Source organism: Halichoerus grypus, chromosome 2 (genome assembly GCF_964656455.1).
Source record: "Halichoerus grypus chromosome 2, mHalGry1.hap1.1, whole genome shotgun sequence".
In the NCBI taxonomy this organism is placed as follows: Eukaryota; Metazoa; Chordata; class Mammalia; order Carnivora; family Phocidae; genus Halichoerus; species Halichoerus grypus.
In genome coordinates this window covers 74,797,240-74,817,727 of record NC_135713.1, presented here as the reverse complement: position 1 = coordinate 74,817,727, position 20,488 = coordinate 74,797,240, and positions in this window count along the sequence as shown.

Genomic DNA, 20,488 nt, shown 5'->3' with positions numbered 1-20,488 from the left:
TGTTGAGTTTGATGAGTTCTTTATAGATTTTGGATACTAGCCCTTTATCTGATATGTCATTTGCAAATATCTTCTCCCATTCTGTAGTTGTCTTTTGGTTTTGTTGACTGTTTCCTTTGCTTTGCAAAAGCTTTTTATCTCGATGAAGTCCCAATAGTTCATTTTTGCCCTTGCTTCCCTTGCCTTTGGTGATGTTTCTAGGAAGAAGTTGCTGCGGCTGAGGTCGAAGAGGTTGCTGCCTGTGTTCTCCTTTAGGATTCTGATGGACTCCTGTCTCACATTGAGGTCTTTCAACCATTTGGAGTCTATTTTTGTGTGTGGTGTAAGGAAATGGTCCAGTTTCATTCTTCTGCATGTGGCTGTCCAATTTTCCCAACACCATTTGTTGAAGAGACTGTCTTTTTTCCATTGGACATTCTTTCCTGCTTTGTCAAAGATTAGTTGACCATAGAGTTGAGGGTCCATTTCTGGGCTCTCTATTCTGTTCCATTGATCTATGTGTCTGTTTTTGTGCCAGTACCATACTGTCTTGATGATGACAGCTTTGTAGTAGAGCTGGAAGTCCGGAATTGTGATGCCGCCAGCTTTGCTTTTGTTTTTCAACATTCCTCTGGCTATGCGGGGTCTTTTCTGGTTCCATACAAATTTTAGGATTATTTGTTCCATTTCTTTGAAGAAAGTGGATGGTATTTTGATGGGGATTGCATTGAATGTGTAGATTGCTCTAGGTAGCATTGACATCTTCACAATATTTGTTCTTCCAATCCATGAGCATGGAACGTTTTTCCATTTCTTTATGTCTTCCTCAATTTCTTTCATGAGTATTTTATAGTTTTCTGAGTACAGATCCTTTGCCTCTTTGGTTAGATTTATTCCTAGGTATCTTATGGTTTTGGGTGCAATTGTAAATGGGATCGACTCCTTCATTTCTCTTTCTTCTGACTTGTTGTTGGTGTATAGGAATGCCACTGACTTCTGTGCATTGATTTTATATCCTGCCACTTTACTGAATTCCTGTATGAGTTCTAGCAGTTTTGGGGTGGAGTCTTTGGGATTTTCCACATAAAGTGTCATATCATCTGCAAAGAGTGAGAGTTTGACTTCTTCTTTGCCGATTTGGATGCCTTTGATTTCTTTTTGTTGTCTGATTGCTGTGGCTAGGACTTCCAATACTATGTTGAATAGCAGTGGTGATAGTGGACATCCCTGCCGCGCTCCTGACCTTAGGGGGAAAGCTCTCAGTTTTCCCCATTGAGAATGATATTCGCTGTAGGTTTTTCATAGATGGCTTTTATGATATTGAGGTATGTACCCTCTATGCCTATACTCTGAAGAGTTTTGATCAAGAAAGGATGCTGTACTTTGTCAAATGCTTTTTCTGCATCTATTGAGAGGATCATATGATTCTTGTTCTTTCTTTTGTTAATGTATTGTATCACGTTGATTGATTTGCGGATGTTGAACCAACCTTGCAGCCCAGGGATAAATCCGACTTGGTCGTGGTGAATAATCCTTTTAATGTACTGTTGGATCCTATTGGCTAGTATTTTGGTGAGAATTTTTGCATCCATGTTCATCAGGGATATTGGTCTGTAATTCTCCTTTTTGATGGGGTCTTTGTCTGGTTTTGGGATCGAGGTAATGCTGGCCTCATAAAACGAGTTTGGAAGTTTTCCTTCCATTTCTATTTTTTGGAACAGTTTCAGAAGGATAGGTATTAATTCTTCTTGAAATGTTTGGTAGAATTCCCCTGGGAAGCCATCTGGCCCTGGGCTTTTGTTTTTTAGGAGATTTTTTTTTTTTTTTTTTTTTTAATTTTTTTTAAAGATTTTTATTTATTTATTTGACAGAGAGAGAGACAGCGAGAGAGGGAACACAAGCAGGGGGAGTGGGAGAGGGAGAAGCAGGCCTCCCGCAGAGCAGGGAGCCCGATGCGGGGCTCGATCCCAGGACCCCGGGATCATGACCTGAGCCGAAGGCAGACGCTTAACGACTGAGCCACCCAGGCGCCCCTGTTTTTTAGGAGATTTTTGATGACTGCTTCAATTTCCTTAGTGGTTATAGGTCTGTTCAGGTTTTCTATTTCCTCCTGGTTCAGTTTTGGTAGTTGATACATCTCTAGGAATGCATCCATTACTTCCAGGTGATCTAATTTGCTGGGATAGAGTTGCTCATAATATGTTCTTATAGTTGTTTGTATTTCTTTGGTGTTGGTTGTGATTTCTCCTCTTTCATTCATGATTTTGTTGATTTGGGTCATTTCTCTTTTCTTTTTGATAAGTCTGGCCAGGGGCTTATCAATCTTGTTAATTCTTTCAAAGAACCAGCTCCTAGTTTCGTTGATCTGTTCTACTGTTCTTATGGTTTCTATTTCATTGATTTCTGCTCTGATCTTTATTATTTCTCTTCTCCTGCTGGGTTTAGGCTTTATTTGCTGTTCTTTCTCCAGCTCCTTTAGGTGTAGGGTTAGGTTGTGTACTTGAGACCTTTCTTGTTTCTTGAGAAAGGCTTGTATTGCTATATACTTTCCTCTTAGGACTGCCTTTGCTGTATCCCAAAGATTTTGAATAGTTGTGTTTTCATTTTCATTGGTTTCCATGAATTTTTTTAATTCTTCTTTAATTTCCTGGTTGACCCATTCGTTCTTTAGTAGGATGCTCTTTAGCCTCCATGTATTTGAGTTCTTTCTGACTTTCCTTTTGTGATTGAGTTCTAGTTTCAAAGCATTGTGGTCTGAAAATATGCAGGGGATGATCCCAATCTTCTGGTACCGGTTGAGACCTGATTTATGACCTAGGATGTGATCTATTCTGGAGAATGTTCCATGGGCACTAGAGAAGAATGTGTATTCCGTTGCTTTGGGATGGAATGTTCTGAATATGTCTGTGAAGTCCATTTGGTCCAGTGTGTCATTTAAAGTCTTTATTTCCTTGTTGATCTTTTGCTTAGACGATCTGTCCATTTCAGTGAGGGAGGTGTTAAAGTCCCCCACTATTATTGTATTGTTGTCAATGTGTTTCTTTGCTTTTGTTATTAATTGCCTTATATAATTGGCTGCTCCCATGTTAGGGGCATAGATATTTACAATTGTTAGATCTTCTTGTTGGATAGACCCTTTAAGTAGGATATGGTGTCCTTCCTCATCTCTTATTACAGTCTTTGGTTTAAAATCTAATTTGTCTGATATAAGGATTGCCACCCCAGCTTTCTTTTGGTGTCCATTAGCATGGTAAATGGTTTTCCACCCCCTCACTTTCAATCTGGGGGTGTCTTTGGGTCTAAAATGAGTCTCTTGCAGACAGCATATCGATGGGTCTTGTTTTTTAATCCAATCTGATAGCCTGTGTCTTTTGATTGGGGCATTTAGCCCATTTACATTCAGGGTAACTATTGAAAGATAGGAATTTAGTGCCATTGTATTGCCTGTAAGGTGACTGTTACTGTATATTGTCTGTGTTCCTTTCTGGTCTACGTTGCTTTTAGGCTCTCTCTTTGCTTAGAGGACCCCTTTCAAGATTTCTTGTAGGGCTGGTTTCGTGTTTGCAAATTCCTTTAGTTTTTGTTTGTCCTGGAAGCTTTTTATCTCTCCTTCAATTTTCAATGACAGCCTAGCTGGATATAGTATTCTTGGCTGCATATTTTTCTCATTTAGTGCTCTGAATATGTCCTGCCAGTCCTTTCTGGCCTGCCAGGTCTCTGTGGATAAGTCTGTTGCCAATCTAATGTTTCTACCATTGTAGGTTACATATCTCTTCTCCCGAGCTGCTTTCAGGATTTTCTCTTTGTCTCTGAGACTCGTAAGTTTTACTATTAGATGTCGGGGTGTTGACCTATTTTTATTGATTTTGAGGGGGGTTCTCTGTGCTTCCTGGATTTTGATGCCTGTTTCCTTCCCCAAATTAGGGAAGTTCTCTGCTATAATTTGCTCCATTATACCTTCTGCCCCTCTCTCTCTTTCTTCTTCTTCTGGGATCCCAATTATTCTAATGTTGTTTCGTCTTATGTTATCGTTTATCTCTCGAATTCTGCCCTCGTGATCCAGTAGTTGTTTATCTCTCTTCTTCTCAGCTTCTTTATTTTCCATCATTTGGTCTTCTGTATCACTGATTCTCTGTTCTGCCTCATTTATCCTAGCAGTTAGCCCCCCATATTTGATTGCACCTCATTAATAGCCTTTTTGATTTCTACTTGGTTAGATTTTAGTTCTTTTACTTCTCCAGAAAGGGTTTCTCTAATAACTTCCATGCTTTTTTCAAGCCCAGCTAGTATCTTTAAAGTGATGATTCTGAACTCTAGATCTGACATCGTACTAATGTCCGTATTGAGTAGGTCCCTGGCAGTCGGTACTACCTCTTGTTCTTTTTGTTGAGGTGATTTTTTCCGTCTTGTCATTTTGTGCAGAGAATAGATTAATGAGAGAACAAAATGCTAGCAGGGTAACAACATCCCCAGAAAATATACTCTAAACAAATCAGAAAAGACCTGAAGCAGTGGGAAAAGAAAGGGAAAGAGAGAAAAAAGAAAAAGAAAGAAAAAAAGAAAAAAGAAAAAGATAAAGATAAAAACAAACAAAAGCAGAACAAAAGAAAACAAAACAAAAACAGAATGTGATCAAATATGATCAGGCTGGTTTATAGATCAGTGCCACACACTAGATTTTGGGTGTATTTTGGTTTGTTAAAAGAAAGTCCCTCCCAAAATTTTAAAGAAAGAAAACCTTATATATGTACAAAAATAAGGGTTGATATGATGAAGGGATGGAATATGACTGTAAAGATGGAAATTATAAAAATTTTATAAAAGGATTTGATAAGTTGTTTGAAAAAAGAAAGAGGATTAAAAAAAAAAAAGAAAGAAAAAAGGGAGAGAATGTGATCAGGCAGGGGAGTAGAAAAAAACCATACACTAGAGATTTAGAGTATATTTTGATCTGTTAGAAGAAACTATCTCAAGATTTTAAAGAGAGAACAACTTATATATATATGCCAAAAATATGGGTAACTACTATGAAGGGATAGAATATGACTTTAAAAATGAAAAATAAAAATGTTTTTTTTTTTTTAAAAGGGATTGATAAGATGTTGGTTGAAAAAGGGAAAAAGAAAAATTCAAAAAAAAAGAAAAAAAGAAAAAAGAAAAAAAGACAGTTAAAAAAATAATTAACTTTGAAAGACTAAAGAATCATGGTAAAAAAGCCATGAATTCTATGTGCAGTATTCCCCTAGCGCTGGAGTTCTGCCGTTCTCATTGATCGGTAAACTTGGTCTTGGCTGGCTGTTCTCGCTGATCTTCTGGGGGAGGGGCCTGTTGCCATGGTTCCCAAATGTCTTTGCTGGAGGCAAAATTGCCCCGCCCTTGCCGGTCCGGGCTAAGGAATCTGCTTGGGTTTGCTCTCCGGAGCTTTTGTTCCCTGCAAGCTTTCCGTACAGCTTTGGAGGCGGAGAGTGAAAATGGCGGCCTCCTAATCTCCGCCCCAGAGGAGCCGAGAACTCGGGGTCCCGCTCCTCAGTGAGCCCCCAGAGAAAAGCAGTCAGTCACTCCCGTCTCCCCGGTCTCCGGCCGCACTCCGTGCTCACCCGGCCTGTGACCGCGCCTTTCTATCTGGCACCCGACCCCGGGTGGAGTCTCCAAACCCAGCAGATCCCCGCGGTGCGCTCCCGCACCTCTCCTCCCGGGGGAAGAAGGTGAGTCTCCCCGGATCTGCCGCTTGTTGGGTCCCTGCTGGAGGAGCAGTGGCCCGACTGTGCCGTGGATCACGGTTTATGACAACCCCGAGCTGAGAGCCCGCGCCTGGGCTCCGTCTCTGCAGCTGGCTTCCCCGCTCCGATACCTGGGAGCTCTGCTGCACTCAGGCACCCCCAGTCTTTCTGTGACCCCGAGGGTCCTGAGACCACACTGTCCCCCGAGGGTTCCACCCCCCACTTCGCCACCAGAGTGACGTCCCTCAGCGGAGCAGACTTCTAAAAGTTCCGATTTTGTGCTCCGTGGCTCTATCACTTGCCAGAAGCGGCCGACGGAGGCCCCTCCCCCGCCGTCTATGCTCCCGAATTTCGCCTCGGATTCACTTCTCCGCACGTCCTACCTTCCAGAAAGTGGTCGCTTTTCTGTTCAGAGAGTTGTTGCTATTCTTTTCTTCAATCTCCTGTTGAGTTTGTAGGTGTTCAGAATGGTTTGATCCCTATCCAGCTGAATTCCTGAGAGGAGACGAAATCCAGGTCTCCTACTCCTCCGCCATCTTGCTCCGCCCCCTCAAGACTCTGAGATATTTTCAATAAATATTTTATTTATCCCAATGTCTCCCCAACTTTTTATTTTGACAATGAAATCATTCTCTTAACAGAATGCCTATCTATATCAAGGATATTATTATACCGTACAGTACATATTGAAGCATCATGTTGCTTCTTCACTCACATTCACATATTCCTAGGTGGAACCACCAGCCTCATGAAAAATAAGAAATGGTCGGTATCCATTTTATTTTCACTCAGGCATCTTGCTGAATGAGGTGTTCTGCATGCAGTGATTCTCGCAATGTTTACTGACATTCCAGTGTCAGTAGCTATCCCAAGACTTTGTAATCATTCCTTTTGCTCCTTTGTCTATGTTTTTTTTTTTAAGTTTCCAAAGTACCACTTTTATTTGCTATTTATCGGTTGTCCTGTCATTTACTTAGATTTCCATCTCTTTGCAATCTGATAACAGTTTTATCTCATAGTAAATGGAATAGTATCCATATCTCTGAAACCCTTCAACTCTTCAGCAGTGGTATGAGTTAATTGATAAAACTTTTGCATTTAGCCCTGTTAATTCAGGCACACTTCTTACCTTCAGCCCTGTCTACAACCTTACCAACAGGTAACTTGTATATCACTTGTATTTCTGTATAACTTCTAACATCATTCTAGTAATCCAGGCAGTATGCTTCTCTTTTAATTGCCATTGTTTACATGTAAAAGGCCTGTCTAAAATTCATCAGTTTTCTCATATATTTTTCCGTGTCAGAAATTTCTTCCAGTACGCTGAGTAAGGCATTCTATCACTCTTGTGTAAATGAATCACTCTTACACTACGAACTTTCTCCCAGGGCAGCCGCATACATTTTGACACGAGCATATATGGACTAGATTTTCTTTCATTTTAATGTCAAAATTTATTGATCCAGGAGAATTGAGAGGAATGGTAAAATAACTAGCAGAACCATACAGCTTAATCGCTGTTAGGATTCAAACCAACCTTAGTTCTACTCAGAGTGCTCTACTCCCCAGTGAGCATGCTTCATACTACCATTGCTGTCAAACTTCATTGAACAGCTTCTCTGACATTTTAAGACTGCATACTAAGCTGATCTTTAACAACTGAGACATTAAAAATTTAAAAAAGGAAGGAAATAAACAAGAAAAGAAAGAAATCCACCACCTTCATTCTAATGAACACATCCAAATTATTTGGGGACTCACCCTGGTGATTGGAAAATGGAAACTGCCTAACCGAGTATCTGAAATGAGAATATAGAAGAATATGTATAATTAAAGGAAATAAGAGCAGCAATATGATTCAAAACCATCCGATACACAATATAATTATACCCAGTCCTATCCTTCATGTGTCTACTTCAAAATTTCACTCTTGTATTTAGTTTGAGGAAATATGTGTAGGTAATGGCTAATTAAGTTAGGCAGAAACAACACTCTTGAAGCAGCCAGTAATGGTCTTGTCTTTTCCTGAGGGTTGCTCACCAAAAATAAATGAAGACACATGAGTGGATATAAAAGAAAGAGTACTGTATTAAGATCATTGTGGAGATCATACTGAAATAATGATTTTAAATTTGAACTTTTCTAATGGTTCCAAGATAATGATCTTTTTGTCTAAGAAGGATTTCCTTAGTTTAAGTCACACTGTAAACACTCTTTCTCACCAACATCATTCGTACAATGAACTTTTTTTTTTAAAGATTTTATTTATTTATTTGACAGAGACACAGCGAGAGAGGGAACACAAGCAGGGGGAGTGGGAGAGGGAGAAGCAGGCCTCCCGCTGAGCAGGGAGCCCAATGCGGGGCTCGATCCCAGGACCCCGGGATCATGACCTGAGCCAAAGGCAGACGCCCAACGACTGAGTCCCCCAGGCGCCCCCGTACAATGAACTTTTATTTATTTTATTTTTTTAAAAGATTTTATTTATTTATTTGAGAGAGAACGAGAGAGAGTACATGAGCAGAGGCAGAGGGAGAGGAAGGGGGAGAAACAGACTCCCCTGCTGAGCAGAGAGCCCCACGTGGGGCTCGATCCCAGGACCCTGGGATTATGACCTGAACCAAAGGCAGATGGTTAACAACTGAGCCACCCAGGCGCCGCATGTACAATGAACTTTTAAGAGTGGACCATACTATTAATAATTTTTCCAAAAATTACATCACCCTTATTACCATAATGATTAACTCCTACTGACTTTTCCTAATCCTGTTTCATTAAACTTTTCTTTCTTTTTTTTTTGGATTACAGCTGCCACTGTGTTCTAATATTTGAAAAATTTCGTGATAAAATTATCATCTTCTTGATAACAGCTGTATTCTCTTCATATCCATTTGAAAAAGACAAATAGAGACTGTTACCATTTTTAAGATTGCTCAACACAACACAAGAAATGTACAGATGGCGGAATCAAAATAAATAGTAATAGTCAAAATAAGAACACTAATCTCACAGGAAGCTCTGCATGCTTTATAAGTGTTTTTACATCCATCTTCTCCATCCATCTTCTTTATCCTCAGAGCAACACTGAGAAATGGAAATATGTGAGAACTAAGTAATTTTTTTCATGAACACACATAGCTAATTAGAAGCAAAATAAGCATTATAAAACAGATCTTTGTTTCTTTTTCCAATTATAAACACCAGTTCAAAAGTGGATATTAACTTTTTTATTGGAACCCACAATTTTCCAAAATACAGTAAAAAATTGTGTCACAAATAGGGCTACAAAACTCTAAGAAGAATAAATTGTACCGTGCCTACAATATGAACCTACTAGCTCAATTTTAAGAAAACCCACTCAACTGCAAATTGGTAGAGGCATGTTTTCAACTCAGAGAAACTAGATTCACAGATTAAAATTTAGGAAGCAATTTACTCAGTGATTACTGAGATCATTTGATTAATATCTATAATTATGTTTTTTAATGTGCTTGTGTTTTGTAATAATGGATCAACTTAATGATTCATGTTTCTTTTTTGGCCTCAGATTTTTAGGAGACTTTATCCTAATATAAAAAAAATTTACTTCTATGGTTGGGCTTCGAAAGTAGGTTTATTCTTATCAAATAAAAATTTTCTTTAATTAGAATAGATTTTATATTTAGAATTTCATAGCAAGAACTACCTCAGAGACAAATATTCACAACACCATTCCAGGCTCAAGAGAAATATTATCATAATTAAGTGTATATGTTAGGCCTGTCAAGGCCCCATTATAGCACCGGTAACACAGGTAGCTATACTGCCAATTACAACTCACACTGGGAATTTGCTCATTTGCTTAATAGTGGAATGTGGTATTTGACCCTGAGGGAGAACTGAAACTAAAATGGCCTCTTCCAACTCACAAGAGAGAGTGCCAACTCTTCTTTCTTTAAGGCCTGGCTTTACTGCCTGTGATCACTCTAGATCCCATTAAAATGCTTGAAGCATATTTCTTATGTCTGGGCTAGATGGTGCTCAGAAAATGATCGAAGCCCGTTCCGTGGTCCATATTCCTTTCCTCACTCTTGGGTCGGCCTCTTCTCTCTAAGATACATTCATCAGTCTTCTACAGTTGGATTCATTCTGCTAAAGCCACTTGTATCATAAGTGTCCATAAGTTATTTAGAAATCATTATTATTGTAGTAATGTAATCATAGAGATTATTTTAGGCTTTGTATTTGGTTTTGAAGACTAGAATACTGAAGAGAATAGTATTTTGAAGAAAAAAGTATTTTGCTTTGACTCAGATGCAATAAGAAACCTCCATGGATTCCTGAGGAGGACTGAAAACAGTCTGGGGGGAAAAAAACACAACCAAGCAACAAACAAAAAAAAACGATGCCTGTATCTCGGTCTCACACATTTTTTTTTTTTTTTTCTAAATTCCTTCACCTGTAAAATGACACTAGCAATCTAAATCTTCCCTGCAGTGACTTTGTGAGGTATGACTAATGATGCTAAATCATGCTGAAAAAGAAAAACAAAACTTTATATTTAGAAGAAGTTGTGACAATAAGACAAGTACATCAGCAAAGCCTTTGAACAAAATCACTCATTTCCACTTTCATATTCTCGATTATGGCATGCCTCTTCTGAACATGTGTAGAATTTCCCAAAATGAAGGCATTTTCTTATGCCCCTAATATGAAGCTTATCTTGTTTTTCAGTTTCACAAAGGGGAAAACAACATTCCTTTGCTTCATTAATTTAAAAATAGGACTACAGAAGTTGAATTACCTGACAGATGAGGGAAGAATTACAGGATACTCTGCAGATGTCAATTAGAAATATTTGGCACAATGCTATTTCCTGCTAATGCAGAATGCTAGAACTGGAGAAGACCAAAATTAAACTCTAAAGGTTTGAAGAAAGATGGGAAACTTTTAAGTGAAATGCTTGATGGAAAACACATCTGTGACAAGATTATTTGGCTACTTAAACACATGTAAGAGAAACACTGTTTACCTGGAAAATGTTAATTTTATTTTCATTAGCAGGAAGAGACTGGAGGATGCTTACAACAATAGAATTTATAAGCAAAAAACAATTTTTAATCTGGATGAGAGGCCTTTTATCATTCTGATCCAGGACAAAGTCATTTGCACCCTAATAAGATTTTCTCAAGGACTTTCAAGAAATCAGAATAGCACACATTCATGATGCCTTTTAAAAAGTTACCCATCAGATTATATATATATTTTTTCATCTCAGTGGCTCTTCTCAATTTAAAATCTCTCTTACCCCATCTTTTCCATTTTTCTATGAAAAATGTTAGCTTTGTTAAATTTTATAATTTTTTAGGTGTCATTATTAACTATGTATATTGGCTTATCACCTAATAATCATTATGTACTCAAATAAGCCAATCAGTATAACAAACAAACATATAAACAATCAATAAACAGAAACTTCTAAGAAACGATGGATATATGTTTAAAAGTCAGAATTTCCTAATACTCTGCATACTGAAATTAGGTTGATTTACAAATATATCTTACTGCATATCATTGTTCTTACTCCATGGTGCCGTCTCCCTGTCTCTCTGGATTGGGGAGATAATGCAGATGTGTGCACTAGCTAGGAGAAGGATCACTTATGTCCCTGTAGGTCACATACTTGCAGGTGACTTAAAGCATCAGGAAAACCTGAGCATCACTCTCACAACAAGAAGAGGGATGTCGGGGCACCTGGGTGGCTCAGTTGTTAACCGTCTGCCTTCAGCTCAGGTCATGATCCCGGGGTCGTGGGATCGAGTAGCATCGGGCTCCCTGCTCCAAGGGAAGCCTGCTTCTCCCTCTCCCACTCCCCCTGCTTCTGTTCCCTCTCTCGCTGTTTCTCTCTCTATCAAAGAAATAAATAAAAATCTTTAAAAAAAATTTAAAAAAAAGAAGAAGGATGTCATATGAAGGAGCACAAATATTATGGAGTGTTTTATTTTGAGCTCAGAGGGAAAGAGTGAAATTCTCTTATTTCCCGTTAGATAACATAGCTGCCATGTATGGAAACAGGCTCAGGAAAATTAATTTCCTACATTATTCCATCTCCCATATTAGGTTCTTATTTAGCTATTTTATTTTGAATGTATGCCATATGTGTAGCCTGAAAGCCACACATCTTCAGAGTAGTCTATAGATTCTCCTTTATAAGGAAGAAAATGTCAACATGTAAAGAGAGAAACTAAAACATAAACCTTCCAAAATAAAACACTTTAATGTTGAGTAAAATAAATTAATCTGTTTCCATTAAAAACTGTTTTTATTATTATTACTTCTAAGAGACACCTGTGTTAATTTCCCAGGCTGCTGTAACAAAGTATCATAAATTGGAGGGCATTGAACTCCAGAAATGTATTGTTACAATTCTGGAGGATAGAAGTCCAAATCAAAGGCCAGCAAGGACATGGTCTCTCTGAAGGCACTAGGTAAGGAGGCTTTCTTGGGTCTTCCAGCTCTGACAGCCTCGGATGTTCCTTGGCTGATGACAGCATGACTCTGATACTCATATGGCATTTTCTCTTTGTCTCTTCACATAATCTCTCTTTTGGGTATGTCTGTTTCTGGGTCCACATTAACCTTTTTTATAAAGCCATAGTCATATTGGATTAGGGCCCACCTTAATTATCTCATTTTAACTTGATCATTTGCAAAGAACTTATTTCAAAATAAAGTCACAGTCAGAGGTACTGAGGGTACTTGACCATTTTGGGGGGAATGCAGTTCAAACCATAAAAACTTCCCCAGAGTCAGTGGTGCAAGATCCCTTTCTTAGAGCCACATCCTACGTTCACTTATTTTGTTATTCTTTCAGTTCAGTACATACTTGTTTGAGTGTAGCAGTCCCAGAAAACGTGCACATTTTAGTAGTTGGAGTTCCCTTTTGAAAAGGTATTCACTGTATTCTTTCACAGAATCATAGAAATATTTACAAATACTCTAATCCTTTCTGGTGGCTTTTCTAATTTATAATCATCCTTCTCCTACGCATCAAGTTATACATTCCCCTTTGGAGGACTAGTGCGAAGAAAGGCAGAAGTTGTGCTGTTGATATGAGTGTAGCCCGTTTCTCCTTAGTCTGGCGTTCTTTCACTCACAGCAAACGCTAACATTGCTGCCAGCATCTGTAGTCCGCTCTGCTAACTGCCTGAAACAACTAACTCGTGCTGGTCCTCCGCCCATCACGGTGACCTCCTCCCTTCTACATCCCTACTACTTCCCTGCCATCAGTACAGATGTTAAAGGAAAATAAAACCAGTCAAATTAATCTACACTGACATTTGAATGGCTGATAATTCTAGGAATTATGCATCTCTGTTGAACCCAATATATTTCTTATGAGAAGATTTTCAAAACTGCTTTAGAGAAATTTCAGGGTTAGGAGCACTTCTCTTAAACTGTATCATTCCATGAATCCTTCTCTCAAAGGAATTCATTCTAAAAAGAGAAAAAGAAGAAAAATACAGTGCAGAGATAACTTAGAGCCATAATCTAACCCACTAAGGTCTTCTTCAGCTGATTCCAGTCTGAGAGAGGGTTATTTTTAGCTTTCTAAAAATATATTTATTATTCTTGCTTACCTTAAAAGGAAACCATTTATGCCCACCATAGAACTAAATAATAACATGGCAAGCCTTATATTAAGAATGTTGTAACAAGAAAAAAATTCTGTAGCTATGTATGTTGATGGATGTTAACTAGATTTATTGTGGTGATCATTTCACAATATATACAAATATTGAATCATTATGTTATACACCTGAAACTAAAATAGTGTATGTTAATTATACCTGAATTAAAAAAATAAAAAAGGTTGAATTCTTGGCTCTTTACATTTCATAAACCTAAATCACTCAGTCTGGTTCATTGTTTTTGGGCATTTTTTTCACCTACTGCTAATCTAGTTTAAGTCCAGGGTCTTCTGATTGATTTTCTGGAATTATTTTAGGGAAGGAAAGAGTAAATTCCAAAAATAGTTAACTTTTTGTTGGTCCTCATACTAAATATAATCCTTCTAAACTTTTATAATTACTAGTTACGTTTGATCAGTGGAACATTAGCTAATCTCTGGAGCCTAGAGAAAATAAAAACATTTAGGTTACGATGCCTTTGAGGGCTGTTTCAAAGATGTTTTCAAAGATCAGAATACAAAGGGAGATTTTTTTTTAAAGATTTTATCTATCTATCTATCATCTATCATCTATCAATCTATCTATTTAAGATAGAGAGAACACATTTGTGAGGGGCAGAGGGAAAGGGGCAGAGGGAGAGGGAGAGAAAGAATCTCAAGCAGACTCTGCGTTGAGTAGTGAGCCCGACACGGGGCTCAATCTCACAACCCTGAGATCATGACCTGAGCCAAAATCAAGTCAAGGCTTAATAGACTGAGCCACCCAGGTGCCCCCAAAAGGAGATGTTTTGAAGGACTTAGGAAGAAAATGAAAAGTTTTATGGACTGTTCTAGCTGATTTAAATGGCAAAGCAGAGTAATTGTTTCCCCTATGATCTACATAAGAAGGCTGTCTTCTAATGTTCCAAGGGAAAAATCAAACAAAACAAAATGAAAGAAAAACGTCTGCTGTTTGGAGAACTTGTGGAAGCCCTTTTCATGGATTTCAGAAAATCAAGCGAGGCAGGCTTTTGAGTCTTTCCAAAAATAAGGGAAGATATTTATTGTTAATTAAAATGGTTGCAGAACTCCTTCAGTATGGAAAGGTTTCAAATCTTATATGACAAGATCATACTGCATGGTTGTGGTTCCTCACAGCACAGAGGGTTTTGTGTCCTGTCATCTAGTTACAACTTGTCTTTCAGAGCTTGGATTCAGTGGATGTAGGAGAAATTTACAAGATTTAGAAGACACACAAGAAGCGTGTTTTGAGCATCTCATTTTCCTAGAATGGCTAGTTTCTTATAAGGCCGGGAATGTTTTGATAAAGAAGTTTTTTAGAAACTCATTAAGCATCAGAGGCTGACCTCAGTGGGAGACATTATTTGAAGATCATAAAGAAAGGCCACAAATAGCTTTTTGGGCAGAGAGAGAGAATGTGGGAGTTCAGGTGTTGTTGTTGTGTTTTTTTTTTTTTTTTTTTTTAAACACCGGAAGACCAAAGGCAAGTTGCCTGAAGTTAAGTAAAATGTTAAATATGCTTAAGAGTAGTTTATGATTCATTTCATTGAAACACTAAACTATATCCATTTGTGTTCCATCTTCATAGTTGATGGCTGTGGCAAGCAGATCAATGCCCCTCACACAAAGGTGTTCATGACAGAATCTCCATGACCTGTGAATATGTTAGGTTACATGACAAATGGGAAATAGGTGGCAGATGTAATTAAGCTTACTAATCAGATGACAAATTAGGGAGATTATCTGGGTGAGATCAATATAATCACAAACATCTCTAAAAGTAGAAGAGAGGCAGAATAAGAATCAAAGTAAGAGTACTATGGTGTGAAAAGGACTTGACTGACCACTGATGACTCTGAAGATGGAAAGGAACCAAGAGTCAAGGATTGTGAGCAGCCTCTAGAAGCTGGAAAGGCAAGGAGACAGATGTTTCCTTATAGCCCCTGCAAAGGAATGCAGCCCTGTCACTACCTTGATTTTAGCTCAGTAAGAGTTGTGTTGGACTTACAAAGTACAGAACTATAAGATAACAAATTCATGTCATTTTAAGCTGCTGAGTTTGTTGTGATTTGTGAAGGCAGCAATAGAAACTAACACTATAGCTAGTGTGGAGTGATAACTCCTCTAAAATATAGGGCTGAATGTTGCTCAGGGGTCACAGCTTGGTATAATGAAAGGTGGGTCATACATTTCAACAAGTAAAAAAAATAATTTTCATGAATCTTAATCATTTCTATTGATCAAGAAACACAGAGAATCTTCCCTATCCTTCACAGCACCTACGACATTGTTAAAAACATAGTTGAATAGACTTCTCTTCCTGATAACTTGAAACAAAGTAATATCCCCCCCCCTTTTTTTCCTGTCATCATCGTTTATGTGCTTCATCTTCTTGAGAGCAGGTGCTAGTCATCTCTGTCTATCTTTAGTCACATTTCCCATTGTGCCTTATACTTTATCAAAAATCATCAAAGATAAGGTGATTGGGTTTACCTACTTAAAAGTTCTAGCTAATTAAAAACAAAATAAAAAGTGTTATTGCTCATCATCTAATTAATTCAGACTCTTCCCAGGGTTAAAATAAAGAAAAATTATGTAGTATGCAAATTCCTTTTGATATAGTTATAGATGTAAATGTTCTGAATATTTAAGCTGTTTCCATTTTAACTAAACCTAATGAAGCTAAGAAAGTTAACCTCATAACCCCTAATTAGAAGATTCTCCATTATTAGGTAGTTGTGATTTGTATCTTCATGTAAGAGTGATGCATTGCTGACATTTTCATATTACTGACTACTGTTGCCTATTTCTAAAAATAGGCACTTTTATGTTTCCCTAGGCAGTTCTTTACAGATCATTAGGAATACCTTCAGAATAACTAAGACATTAAACCTAAACAATTTCTAAAGAAAAGCACTAGCAAGACTTCTTTATCTAAAAACTTCACAGTTTAGGCCCATACTGTTTTATTCTAGGGCACTGAAAGTTAAGCACACTGGTTTGAAAGAAACATTCAGAAAGTTAAAAGTAATAAAGAACAAAAGTATTTTCAAAAGTGTCTTAGTGGATACTATGTTACACTCATTATACTAACAAAAGCCAAAAATAATGATAATCTCCAATGAAAATAAACATTTAGCTTATTTTTCAATCAGTGATGATGAAAATTTCTAGAACTATCTATGAAAGCATTGTGACAATATGTTTCAAAGGCATTAAATATATTTATATAATTACTTTAAAATGTTAAGGATGATTATCTCTAGGTGGTAAATCACTTCTGTATTCTTTCTATTGCTTATCTCTTTTCTGATATTTTTATGTTTAACAGTTAATAATAATACCATTTAGAGATTACAGCAATTTTAAAGAGCAACAATGTTCCAAACATTTAAAAAATCTTTATAAACTTTTTCCTCCATTTTAAAGGATTTATATTAAATAAGCTCTGAAAGACATTTAAAATAAATTTAATTTCCAATCATGATGCATTTTTAACACTTATTTCTAATTTCTAATTTTTTTCTCTTGCACTTTTCTTGGATCAAGCAGATAATTTTTTTTAAATGTGCATTTAAATTTTTTTTCAAAACAGTCAATTCTTGCAAAATAGCTAGAATCCACCAGTTTTTCAGGTACACTCTCAAGTGCTACAAAGAACTGTAAGATCAAGTCATGAAAAATTGAATCCTGAATTCATAATGAATAGAATAAGTTACCACATTTAAAAAAAATTATCTAGAATGTACATTCCATTTAAGTTAATAGCAAAGCAATTATTTTTACAATCAGAGTAGAAGAGAAAATTTACCCAAAGTTAACACCTGCATATGAAGGCTGAATATCAATTCACATTAGTTGCTACAACCTATATATTTTCAAATAACTTTTTAACAATGTCATTTTTCCCATTCATCTCACTTTCTTCTTACTTACAAATTGTATAATGGTGCTTTAAGATTTGAATAGCAATGTTTTTAGGAAAGCATATTTATTCATAAAGAAAAAAATTTAGCTCTTGACAAATATTCGACAAGTGGACATATCCTTTATCTAGGTTCTTAACGATGAAAGAATAAAATGTATACCTAAAGGTAATTATCCCATAGGGGAAAGGACATTATGCCTAGCATAGTGTTCATCCCTAGGAATTTAAAAACATTTTTCCAAATTAAATGCCTTCTACATGAGAAAAATAACTGTAATGGTAGCCTGATATGCTCTGTGTAAAAAAATGTTTTTGATGCTTGTTGAAGCATAGTAGTAACTAAGAACAGTAGCAACAACAAAAAGTTGAAGAGTCATATATATCAACATTCCAATGATTCAATGAACGACCTGTAAAGGAAGGGTAAAGCTCATTAAAGAGTCAGCCATGACCTCTAGAAGCCAAAACACGTGGTCTCCTGCACTGCTGCACAGCATAACTAAAAAGACACTTTTGTGCTTATTGAAAACATATTTGATATTCAAGGCCAAACACTGATGGAGTCAAGTGTGTCCTCTTTCCTGAAGAGACTGCCAAGGAGAACTTGAGGTCATTTTGGTCAACATACACAGTGTGCAAGCAAAGGGCAAATGAGTCCAGGATAAATATTCACTCCACCCGACCTATACCATCTCATCTTACTCAGTTCACAGAGGAATAAGAGCTTCAGCACAAATGTTGTAATCAGAATGAAAAGGTACTCAGTCCGAATAAAAAAGAAAAGTTAATTAAATTGTTTTCTTTTTTCAGTGAAATCCACGATAATTTTACATTGTTTAAAGATTTAATATTAATTGCATTCATTTTATGAAGAACTACTAAATAGCAAAGAAATCTACATGTTGATTAATTTTAATCCCCAAGATTTGCATGAGCTAAAAATTGTGAGGAAAACTGAGATTGTGGAGGAGATAAACCTTCCTTCAACGTCATCACACAACATAGGCGTTGGGGTTAGAAGGCAAAGAAAGGCATTACTGACTAACCCAAATACTGTTCACTGTTACACTACACTGCCTCATTCACTGAAAACTTTCTTGACTCAAAAATTTTCTACCACATCACTTTTTTTTTTTTTTTCTTTTTGATTGGATGATTGGATGTCTAGTTTTAGGCGGGTGGGAGAAATAGTTAATACAGTAGGCTTGGCTTACTCAGATCTTGTTTGTCTCTGTAGCCATGGCAACAACCCTTGATCAGACACTGAGCACTACACCACCGTAAGGTTCTCCTACTGACTATGTTATATGATGGGTCAAGATGAACCAAACTGTCACCAAATTTAAAGGAAACATTCAGAGTAATGGTATACTTGGTTCTGGATTAGAGTTTGTACCTATAAGAATTCTTGACCCCAAGACTCCAAGATGGTCTTCTTTGTGTGGAGATATCTCACAGGAGAAAATTGCATCTTATGCTATCAGAGAAAGAGGAAGCTGGAAGCCTGTAACTTCTTTTGCATATGTGTATCTTTTTCCTGCTGTTCCTGTATTATACTTTTGTTATAATAGATTTTAGCCATGATTATGCCTTTATGAGGAAATGTGTTAATCCGTCCAGCAAATAAACAAATGAGTTGAGTACCCCCTCCCCAGAGAGTAGTGACTGAAATATATGGCAATGAAGCTAACAGATTATATTGGTTAGCTTTTGTTGTATAGCACAATACTCACCCCCTCCAATTTATTGGCTTAATTACGAAATAAATATTAGAGAGCCTTGTAAGTGTGGCTGTTTGAGGTTTCCAAGTTATCACAAAGGTAGGAAAGCATCTCCAATTCTTGATGTTCAACTTGGTTTCTTTTTCTTTTTCTTTTTTTTTTTTAAGATTTGTTTGTTTATTTGAGTGGGGGAGAGAAAGAGAGCGCATGGGCGCGTGCGCGCGCACAAGCAGGGAGAGGGTCAGAGGGACAGGGAGAAAGAGAATCTCAAGCAGACTCCATGCCCAGCGGAGAACTCCACTTGGGGCTCAATCTCACATCCTGAGATCATGACCTGAGCCAAAACCAAGAGGTGGACTCTTAACTGACTGAGCCATCCAGGGGCCCCTCCAGCTTGGTTTCAATTACATAAAGTCATGTCTGTGAATCTCTTGAGTTTCATAAATTTGATTTTCTGCTTCTGTTTATCAGCACAGACATCTACTGGGATTAGACATTCAGATTTAGAAGACAAATTTTTCCAGGTGTAAAGAATCACCTGTGAAACCTTTTTAAATATGAAAATTAAGAGTAATTAATGAAAAATAAGCAATTAAAAATCTTAGACTGTAACTAACAACATGGGAATAAGTTTTCTGAGGCTCAGTTTCCACTGGGCAGGAAAGATGACCACTGGCCAGCAAAGCAGTCTGAAGCTGAAGGGGCCCAATCCACAAACTGGCATAGGGGAAATATATTCTAAGGATGACATGCTAAAGAGACATTCCATTGTGGAGAGATGGCTGAGGATTGCAGAATATCACAGCAGCTGACCACTAGCTCACCAAGGGTGGGTTCTTATAAGAAAGAAAACAAACAGAGCTGTCTTTCAAGCCTCAATAAGACATAAAAAAGTATTGCAAGATAATCAGTGAATTAGGGAATTGGAGACCCGTTTGTATGTTTTCTATCACAAAACTTCTGTTCATTTATGTCTTTTCAGATACATTTCTCCAAAGCAATCACACTAGTTTCTATGTACTATACATACTTTTGTACCAATGAGAAAAAGTTTATCTATCTCACAAGACAAGTGTACTTATTAATACATGTATTTCTCAAGGGTTTCAAGCCCTTTATGAGGAAATGTTATAAAAATAACACGTACACCATGTTTTGAGGATTGTTGCCAAAAATGGATGAAGATTTAAAAATAGCTTGTGTTTTTCCTATTCTTTCATTTTTTTAAAGGTCATCTTGACTGTTCCCAACTGGATTTTCTTATCAGTGTAATACTCCTTATGCATCTAATTGGACTATTAGTTAGTTGTTCCATTTACTAACCTATTTGGTTTTCCCTTGGGAGAGAATCAAGATTCACGTGGAAGAACGGTTTAGCACAGACATTAAGCAGCTAGTAGAACATCTCAATGAGGACAGAAAAGTACCTGAGAGCTAATACAATTTGTTCATTCATATTCAACTTACTAGT